Below are 10,293 nucleotides of genomic sequence, written 5' to 3' on the forward strand. Positions count from 1 at the left end.
GGGATTTTTATTGACCACGGAGGGAAGAGAGGCAGAGGTTTCCATTAGGAAGAGTTATGGCTCATTTGTTCAGTTTTGCTGTATTTATGTTTATCTTTTACCCGAAAAAATATAAGAACATAAGATAAGAACGGCCACGCTGGGTCAGACCAAAGCACCGTCTACCCCAGTGTCCTGTCTGCCCACAGTGGGCCATGCCAGGTGCCCCAGAGGGAATGAACAGAGCAGGGAATCCTCAATTCACTCCAGTTCATTGGATGAAGTAGATTTTATCCACGAATGCTCATGATTCTATATATTTTGGTGAGTCTCTAACGTGCCATAGGACCCCTCATTTTTAAAGTTAAGGACTAATACAGCTACTCCTCTGAGGGAATCATCAAGTTATCCACCTCTTGTTGGCTTCTGGCAAACAGAGACGAGGGACACCATTCCTACCCACCCTGGCTAATAGCCATTGATGGACCTACCCTCCATGAATTGATTTAGCTTTTCTTTTAATGCTATAATACCAAGAGTCATTACATGTTACTACTTCCCTCAATACATATGTATGGGAATGGGAACCAAACTGAGGCAATATGTTACAGGAAAACTTATTGGAAAGACATGGAAGAAAAGGGGGATACTGGATAAAATGTTTGTGTCTCCTTGTCATGGATTAAATGGAGCAGTGTTCCCGTTATCTCGTTCCTGGCGTTTTTTGGGAGTACACATACTGCCTGGACTGAGCCTCTTGTTTGGACAGGTGAGTTGCCATTACAACTTCTACCGTGGTCTGATTATTTTCCATTTCTCTGCTGCACCAGTTCCTCAATCTCAGAGCACTCAGGTCACATTTCCCCGGTGACACCAACTGCCAGATTCCATGAGGAGAGACATGCTTCTGAACTACCCTGCCTTGATGCCAAAACCAGAATTGAAATCCCATTATCTCCTTCCGGTTGACATGAAGACTCACCTTGCAGAGGAGCTGGTGACAACTGGGGCCACGTCTCCACTTGCAGCAAGGTTGGCACTGCGTCATTCAATCTTCTGGCGTTTGATTTAGCGGGTCTAGTAAAGGCCTGCTAAATTGAATGCTGAGGGCACCTCCATCACGGTATTCCTGCTCCTCATGAGGAGTAAGGGAAGCTGATGGGAGCATTTGTCCCGTCAACTTCCCACCGCACAGATGGCACCAAAGCTCAGCTTAAGGTTCATTGACTCCAGCTACGGTTTTTACAAAGCTGGAATTGCGTGTCTTAAGCCAAGCTTCCCCTATCATGTGGACTTGGTCTGAGACCTGAAAGGGTTTCAGATTCCTCAAAGGAAAATATCTGATAGCCAGTAGCCCAGTGCTCAGGGGGGACCGAAATGACCAGATTCCACTCTTGATTATACATATGCAGGACATGTTGATTTCTATGAATGTTTTTTACACACCTGATCAAAAGAAGAATGAGTCCCTAAAATTAGCTGATGTAATGACTCCTAAATGGAGCTGGCCAGAAAACAACAATTCCATTTAATGGAAAACTTTTTTTTGGTTCTGCATTGGAACTAAATGGAGAACTACAACTCACACAGACACACACACACTCCAGAGTAGCCAGCATCCCACTGGGCTTAGCATTGGAGATATTTAAGAGTAGGTTAGATAAATGTCTATCAGGGATGGTCTAGACAGTATTTGGTCCTGCCATGAGGGCAGGGGACTGGACTCGACGACCTCTCAAAGTCCCTTCCAGTCCTAGTATTCTATGATTCTATGATATGAGACTCCTGGGTTGACCCATGCTCTGAATGGGGACTCTTTCTCCCATGCTGGGCCTGCAAACCTTCCTTGGGAAAGTTTTTTGCCAACTCTAATACATTTCCATGGAAGTTTCCATGTCAATGAATCAGCATATTCTGATGGAAAAAAAAAATTTGGTTGGAAAATTTCCAACGAGTTCTAACCCTAAATGACTTTATGATTCTCACCAGATACCTACTGCCCCTAGTTTACCTACAGCAGGGGTGACTGGACAGGTGGTAGTCATGGGTCTCTGACCCTTCTCCACTATGGCATAAGAGCATACTGAGCTCCCATGCTGGGCATGAGACTTGGAGATAAAGCTGGGAGTTCAATTCCCCATCTGGAAACTGCCAAGAAAAGTATCAATTAGTTCCAAGCAAGAGTAGTAACAGCTGTGCGATCTACTAGAAACCATCTAGACCACCACTGCATTTCACATTGTCTAGGAGCTTTCAGATAGTACTTTTTTGTCATCATCGGCAATCTGTGGTGACGAGGTAGTATTTAGAGTTTAATCGAAATAGGGTCGTAACATTTTAATTGTAAATTTTAATGGTGGGGGCTGTATCTGAATAAATGTTTCTAAATTATCATTTAGTTTCAAGTATACTCTCTTTCTGTTCCCAAAGCAGCCAAGGGTAAGACAATTTAAAACAATAACAGGAATAATATTACACTCCAGGGAGAGAATAAAGCATATATTGTTCTTTACATATAAATGGGCCCTGTTGTTACTCATTTTTATGGGGGTTGCTTCTTTCAAAGCTGGCGAGATGCTCCATGCAGACAGGCTGCAGAAGTATATACCCCTGACACGTTTCTTACTTTCCAGCACCAGGACTCTGCTGCTATTTTATGCCACATAAAGTCAGTTATAAAACTCCTACTGAAGTCAATGTGAAGCAGGATGAAGCACAGTATGAACTCAGCTGTTTGGGGATATGTACCTAGAGCCAAAGAACTAAAAGCCAGAAGACAGAATATTTATGTCCCAAATGATGCAATTGATATGAGTTTACCTGGAGATGTAGTCTTTGAGTGGCTAAATGCTGCAGAAGAACATGGAGCTGCTCCCATGATTTAATATGATGTATGGCTAGGCACATTATAGCAGGGTGATTTTTATTTTTAATGGACATGTTTGCAATTTCATAATAGCTGGAGGTTTCCCATCCAGGAAATTTAATTTTCATTCATAATTTCAAGAAATGGGATTTTGCTTTCAGAAGCATCAATATCTGCTGGTTCCATTTTCAAAGCCACAAGGTCTGGAAAATGGGCCTAGTTACACTATAAATGTCACGATGTTTTTTTTAACCAAAAATGTTTTCTTTGTGGTTCAAAAATGGCTGTTTGGACAGAAACGGTGCATTTTGAAAGACTAGTGTACAGTATAGGTCAGAATTGATCATGAAAAGACTTTTTATTTAATCTTGCGATGGAATCCAAACCCATGTCCACTCTAGTTGTTTTTTATTTCATTCTGGACATGGTGCACAGTAGCTCCGTGTTCAGCACTGGCTTTTGTTGATTGAATATTTGGAGTTATTCGTCTGAGACACAATCGTTGCCAAGAAGCAGTTGAATTCAGTAATTACCTTAAGAAAGAATAGCTCTCGGTTCTCACCAAAATAAGTGGTCAAAGTAGATGTGACACTCAGCGAGTTGTCTCCAATCCCTGGATGCCTCAGCAATTATTTGCCAGTGGCTAGTGGCAGCACGAATTTTCAGACCTTTCCTTTCTCTGTACATGTCAGCTGTAGTCATGCTCCAACCCCCAGGCCTCTGGTGTTCTGCTTCTCTGGACACTCAGGTCATGTCAACACTAGGAAACCATTTCAAAATAACTAAAATCGATTTAACAACTCCCAAAATAACAAATTGAAACGGCGTGTCCACACTACTGGGAAGCCTCAAAATTAGTCCAAGGCAGGCTCTGTTATTATGGACACACTACCATGACTTAGAGTCCCAGGAAGCACTGGGGAGTAATTAGTTTGAATTACTCTGGGAGGGAGCTATTTCAAAATAGCAGCACAGGAGCAGCCATGCTACCACTACTTTGAAATAACAATTTTGAAATACACGGTATTGCCCGTGAAAAGCAGGAGTGCAGATTTCAAAATCACCAGCCCGTTATTTCGAAATAACAGGCTTGGCGGTGTGGATGCTCCACTTGTTATTTTGATATAAGGGGGGGAAGGTTATTTCAACATAACTCCCTAGTGTAGTCCAGGGCTCACAGAATTTCCAAACTCACGACCACATGTAGGGGTGAATTAGAGCGAAATAACAGTATAGAACATTGAGAACCAGGACTGGTGGCTGTAAGGTAAACAAACTTTATGGGACTGCAGGAAACTTGGCCCCACTCATGATAAGTGGCCATCCAGTGAACTAAAATCAGGCCGGACCATGGATGTTTCTGAACCAGAGAGTGCTGGAATAGAGAGGTTCAACCTGTAGTAAAAACAAAGACATTTATTTCACAAAGATTTGAGAAGGAGCACGCAGCATCAGTGCAGACAAATGGTTACATATAAAATGAAATAAGAACGTGTTTGCTAGGTCCTAAATGTAACTAGGTGGTTATTATCCTGGCTCAAGAAAGTTTGTCTCACCCAAAGCTCCTTTCAGCCTGGCTGAGATCCCTTTCCATGAAACAAACCAATTCTCAGTTTCCTTACCAGGTGAAGGATAACTGGGGTCCTTATACACCCTAAATACCGTCCCCAAATTTCAGTGGCTTTACTTGTGAGCCAGAAATCCCTGCTAGTTTTGTGGCTTTTATTCCTGGAATCCCACCAAGTCTTGATTAGCATGTAGCTCAGAGCGTCAGTGGGTGTCTGTTGCGAGCTGTGCGATACTCAATGGGTGCATGACAGCCCAAGGGTCATACATGTCTCCTCTCCACTGCCAGGCAGAAGTTTTGTGGATTATCTTTTTAAGACCTGTTATAACTCACAGCTGTTGGGAACATATTTTTCCACGTATATTCCTATTTCCCGTACACACATCTCGCAGTGATTGTGACCGGCGTGAAACAAGCTTTCATTAGAGACCTTATATGACATTCTTTGGCAACTTGGTGTGTACATACCAGACCCAGGGGATCCCTTGAATTCATATGCGCACCTGTGCGCTCTGACAGTGGGCGTAAAGAAATCCCTGAATCGCGCTATATAGCGCATTGCCATACACACAGCTGCAGATGTCTCCCTTATAGCCATGAGTTCCAAAAAACCCACCCATGCTTGTTCTCTATTTGCAATTAACATAGAAAAGGTACATGCACTTGGAGATCTGGAACATTTATTATTCACCTTCAAGGGCAAAGATAGCAACTAAGTGCTGCAATTCATAATGCTCTTATTTGAATATGCAATATAACTGGCCCATCGAACATCATTAATAACAGTTGTCCTTTAACTTAGCAGGAACCACTTAGAAGACATTATTTGCATGTGCAATGGGAGCAGGTGCTATTCCTTCAGACCCGTAAGGAGGGAAACTATGGAATCTCATCACTAAATTCTGCTCTCATTTATAGAGGTGTAAGTTTGACGTAATTCCGTTGACTTCAGTGAGGTCATTTTGAATTTACATAAGAACGGAATTTGGCTCAGTTACACATATCAGACAATTGGTTGCAGCCACTCATTAGCCAGTATTTCCCCTTTTGTGTTCTTATGTTGTTTCTCCCCACATAAGAAAATATTTAAATAGGAAAAAATAGTGACCTGAAAGACGGAAAGAATGGACCGCAGCACTTGTCCCCAGACGGAGAATCATTACCAACAGTTGGTCTCCAAATCTCTCCTCTGAGGTTCTGTTTAATTAGATTCTACCAGCCCAGACCCAGCGTCCCTGTATGAGGCTAAGCCTAACATCTGTTGTGTCTGTCTTGCCCCATAGATTAAAACAAAACCAAACAAAATAGTTGCACCAAGAATGAACAAATGCGAACAAAGTAGTAGTATGCCAGTATGTTGTCAAAAGTATTGAAGGAAAAACAGGTTTGCTATGCAGAGAAGCCTAAATTGCATGCATTGCCTATTTTATTGTTCACAATAGTAGACAGCAACTGAAATCTCTTTTTTGTGAGCAAAGTGTAACAATAATAATTTGCTTCTTCATAGCATCATTCATGCATCTTGGACTACGATAAAAACCTTGGAGAAGTAGGTTCGCAAACAGTCCTGTAAGGTGGATGCCAATGCATGTGGCTATTTTATTGTTTCTATTGGTAAATCAAGGCACGGAGAAATTAATTTATTTTCTCAAGGTGACTTATTGCTGGCAGAGCTTTCCTGCATTATCTTAAGCCAGCTGCTCTATCCCTGGTGTGCTCCCGTTTGCCTTGAGCTCCCCAAAGTATTTCTCATGATTTCAATGCAAATTAGCCCACCAAGGTTTGAGCATCGTAGCAACCCTTGTGATAAACCTGGTAGGACAATGGCAGCTTTCCTCCCGCCTAGTACGAGTTCAGACTGACCCGACAAACACATACGTGAGTGCTTAGTGCTAAGCATGACTCAGGGGGGTTATTCACACATTGAACATTGACCTTGTGTAGGGTTGCCAGGTCAAATCCTGAGACACATGGCCAGGGTTCCCATGAGTTTCTTCATAGCAAAGTTATGCGTTGAGGTTCCCAGGCTCATTGTTAGGACGTGTTGCTCCATTGCGCGTGAGAGCTGAGAGGCCAGACACAGAGCGATCGCTCTGCGAAAAGCGTTCACCCACCGGCGATTGGATGGTTTTATGTTTTTTCATATTTAGACGTCCAAATGCGCATTCCACCTGGACGCGAGCCTGGCTAAGATGCATGTTAAAAAGCTCCTTGCTCGCATCCAAGTGGCTGGTGTAAGGCTTCATGAGCCACGGCATCAGGGGGTAGGCCCAGTCGGCCACGATGCACCACGGCATCTGCACAGCCTCGAGCGTGAGGTCCCACTGGTGGAAAATGTTCCTGTCTGCAACCTGCGGTGCAGGTAGGAGTTGCGGAATATGCAGGCATCATGTGCCCGCCCCAACCACCCGACACAAATGTCCATAAAATGTCCCCGGTGGTTGACTAGGGCCTGCAGCACCATGGAATAGTAGCCCTTCCGGTTTATAAATTGGGTGCTCAATGGGGCAGTGTGCAGTTTGGGATGTGTGTCCTATCAAGGGCTCCTCCACAGTTCGCGAAGCCAAGAGCAACAAACCCGGCAATGATGTTGTCCAGGTCCCTGAGACAGACAAGCCTCCTCAGCAGCTCCGCGTTGATGGCCCTCACCACCTGCAGCACTAGACAAATAGACAGAGAGAAACCAGGGAGTTAGGTTACCTAAGAGCTTGGGAGGAGAAACCCACCCCTCCCCTTGTCAGGATGCCCCTTTCCCCGGCATCTGCGCAGGGTTGGCCGAGGAGCCGCCTCCAAGTGCCACTCCATCCCCCACTCCCCCTTGCCCTTGCCTGGCAGTCCCCCTTTCTCAACCCCTGCACTTAGCAGGTCCTGTCCCCCAAACTGACTTACCTCCATCAAAATGGCCCCGACGGTAGACCTCCCCACGCCAAACTGGTGTCCCATGGAGCGATAGCTGTCGGGGGTGGCCAGCTTCCAAAGGACGAGAGCGTCCTGCTTCTGCAGGGGGATGACAGGACGCAGGTGGGTGTCCTTGTATTCCAGAGCAGGGGCGAGCCAGGCACACAGCTCCTGTAATGTGGCCTTCCGCATCTGGAAGTTGTGGAGCCACTGGTTGTCATCCCAGAGCTCCATGGCAAACCGATCCCACCAGTTGGAACTTGTCTCATGCCTCCAAATCTGCCTGTCCCCCCAAAAAAAGTTTGGGCGCAAGGACAGAGCTCCTGCATCCCAGACAAAGGCCTCGTAGGTCTGGTCCAGGTCCATATGGGGTAGAAGATTCACGACAGAGTTATGAAGAAGCTGCAGTATGGCAGCGTGGGGCCATCGCCTGCCCTGGGACAGCTCAGGCTCCATGGCCAAAAACACAGTGAAAAGCAGAAAAAAACCCAGAAAAGAAACTGCTGTGGTGTCCAAGAAAGCAGGGCAACCAGAGCAAGCACGGCAGCAGCTTTGCTTTCCCTCTAGGAGGTAGGCAAGCCAGAAGCAGAAGCAGAAGCAGAGCAACGGCTGTCCAGGGGGATCCCTTTAAGCACATGTCTCTGCAGCAGCAGTGGGAAGTAAATGCTGCCCCCATGCCCTGCCAGAAGTGGTTCCAGGTGCTGCTTTTTTTTTCTTTTTTTTTCTCGAAAAAATGGATCGATTTTTCAATCTGCATAATGCAGTCTAGATGCTCTTTTTCTAAAGAGGCTTTTTCAAAAGTATCTTTCGAAAAAGCCATGTAGTCTAGACGTAGCCTAAGATTGCACAGAACTTGTTGTTTTTGCAGACGCGGATGACTATGGCGACCCCTCTGAGATATGTAAAACAGTGGCAGCACACACACAAAAACAACGGCAACAGCTTTCATTGTTTCAATAACTGCACTCAGCCCCATGGTTATATTCTGATGGATTTCCTAGCTAGATGAGAAGCTCATACCCGTTTCGTTATTCTTGAACTCTCTGGTTCAACATGCTACTTTGTGCTAATGCTACAGGCCCCATGAATAATAAAGACTCCTGCCTTGACAGAAAGCAATAACTGGAGAGATGTGAAATGTCTCTGGTTTAGAATAACATGTGACTCCAGGCTCGGATGCTGTTTGTGACACCAATTGTCCTACCAAAGTAAGACTAGCTCCAGAGGGTTATTTAAAACCAGGCAGACCACTTCAACTCCATCAGGATAATGAAAGGGTTTTCTCCAGACACATGAGTCGGAATCATTTTTTCCCTTAAACTCTGATCCCAATTCATGCAGCTTAAGGTTTTGGGTTCGCTGAATCTGACTCTGAAGGCATCATCCAATTCTGTGAGCGGCAGGAGAAAACACTGACAGCACCTGCAGATCTGCAGATTTCCACCCAGAGGAGTTGTTAACATGGCTGAGTTAAACCAAGCCATGGCCTAGAAGTTAAGGCCCAAATTCTGTTTTTGGCTTCTGTGATGACGCAGTCGGGGTTCCCCTGTTCCTGCACCCCCGTAGCAGCAAGAACAGACTCCGCCAGTCATAGAATAGAGAGGGGTTTATTGTTCCTTCAGAATACAGCACAACATATATGTGATGTGGCTACAGGGCCCAGGGCCAGGATGCCTCAGACTCTAGGATCAGAGGGGTAGCCGTGTTAGTCTGAATCTCCTCGTCGCTTTTTCAGACTCCTCGTCGCTTTTTCAGACTCTAGGGTTAGGGGTCCATCGCCCCTAGGTCCCCAGCTTAGCCTCTTCTCTCCATGCTTACCCAATAGCAATTGACCCTTCCTCCTAGCCCTGCCCCCCAGCCAGGTGCTGGTCTCCACCTTCCTACCTTTGTCTCTCTCCCTGGGAGGCTGAGCCGAGGTGTCTGGGTTAATCCACATTTGGGTGAGTCAGTGAGAATCTCACATCACAGCTCAGGGGGATCCCGGGTCACAGAGCAGACAGCCCCCCCACTACGTCACAGCTTCCAAGTGTCTCAAAAGGTGCTCTGCTTTTTCAGGAAGGAGCAGACTTTTGCTTCTAGTTTATTGGCCAATATGTTTGCCTCTTAACCAATGGCGCTAGAGTTCATTAATAATTAACCTCTTCGGAGAAGAACCAGGTATGGTCACAACTGGTTCTTCACCAAATCTCCCTTCTCCAAATCTAAGCTCTGTTCTCTGATATACATCAGCAAATCCTTTGGTTCTCTCAACCCAAGTAAAGACCATATTCCCCTGTTCTTTCCAGACACGGCCTGTAAACAGGTCACACCGCCATGTCTAACACTGATGGTTTCCCACCCAGGAAGCACTTAAATAATCATCCTAAGAGCTGTAGTGCTTGAGGATACTCAAAGGAAGATGGTGGAACCTAACTTTTTTCATCAACCCATCCCACATCTTTTTACCCAATAACAAGAGGTATTTAAAAAATGCTCGTTGTTCACCTGGGCTTCCGAACAAGCTTTGATGTGCTAAGACTATGCTCAATGGGGCTGACATACTCGCTGGGGTCCTGGGCCAGGTGTGGGAAGCAGCTCTCTGCCCCCAGAAGGGGCAGAGCTGGGGCTAGATTCCCCTAGGCAACCTCAGTGTCTATGTGAGGCAGCCCTCAATGCTGCCTGGAGCACACAGCACGGGGCTCCAGCGGAGATTTAAAGGGCTCAGGGCTCCAGCTGCCGCTGTGGCTGAAGTAGCAGCAGTGGCGGCCAGGAGCCTCGGGCCCATTTCGATCGTCCAACCCCGGAGCAGTCGCCCTCTTTCTCCCCCACCTCCATTGGCTGCTCTGACTATCTGACATACCTTTAATTGACCGTATACTTCCTATTTCATTTATCTTATCCCACAGTCACCTCTTCGTGATTATAGTCCAGACTTTGCCTCTGCACGTGATCCAACAGCTCCCCACTTGTGCATTCTGTAGGCTCCTCCGCCGTCCTCTGAAAT

This window comes from Pelodiscus sinensis, chromosome 23, assembly GCF_049634645.1.
Source record: "Pelodiscus sinensis isolate JC-2024 chromosome 23, ASM4963464v1, whole genome shotgun sequence".
In the NCBI taxonomy this organism is placed as follows: Eukaryota; Metazoa; Chordata; order Testudines; family Trionychidae; genus Pelodiscus; species Pelodiscus sinensis.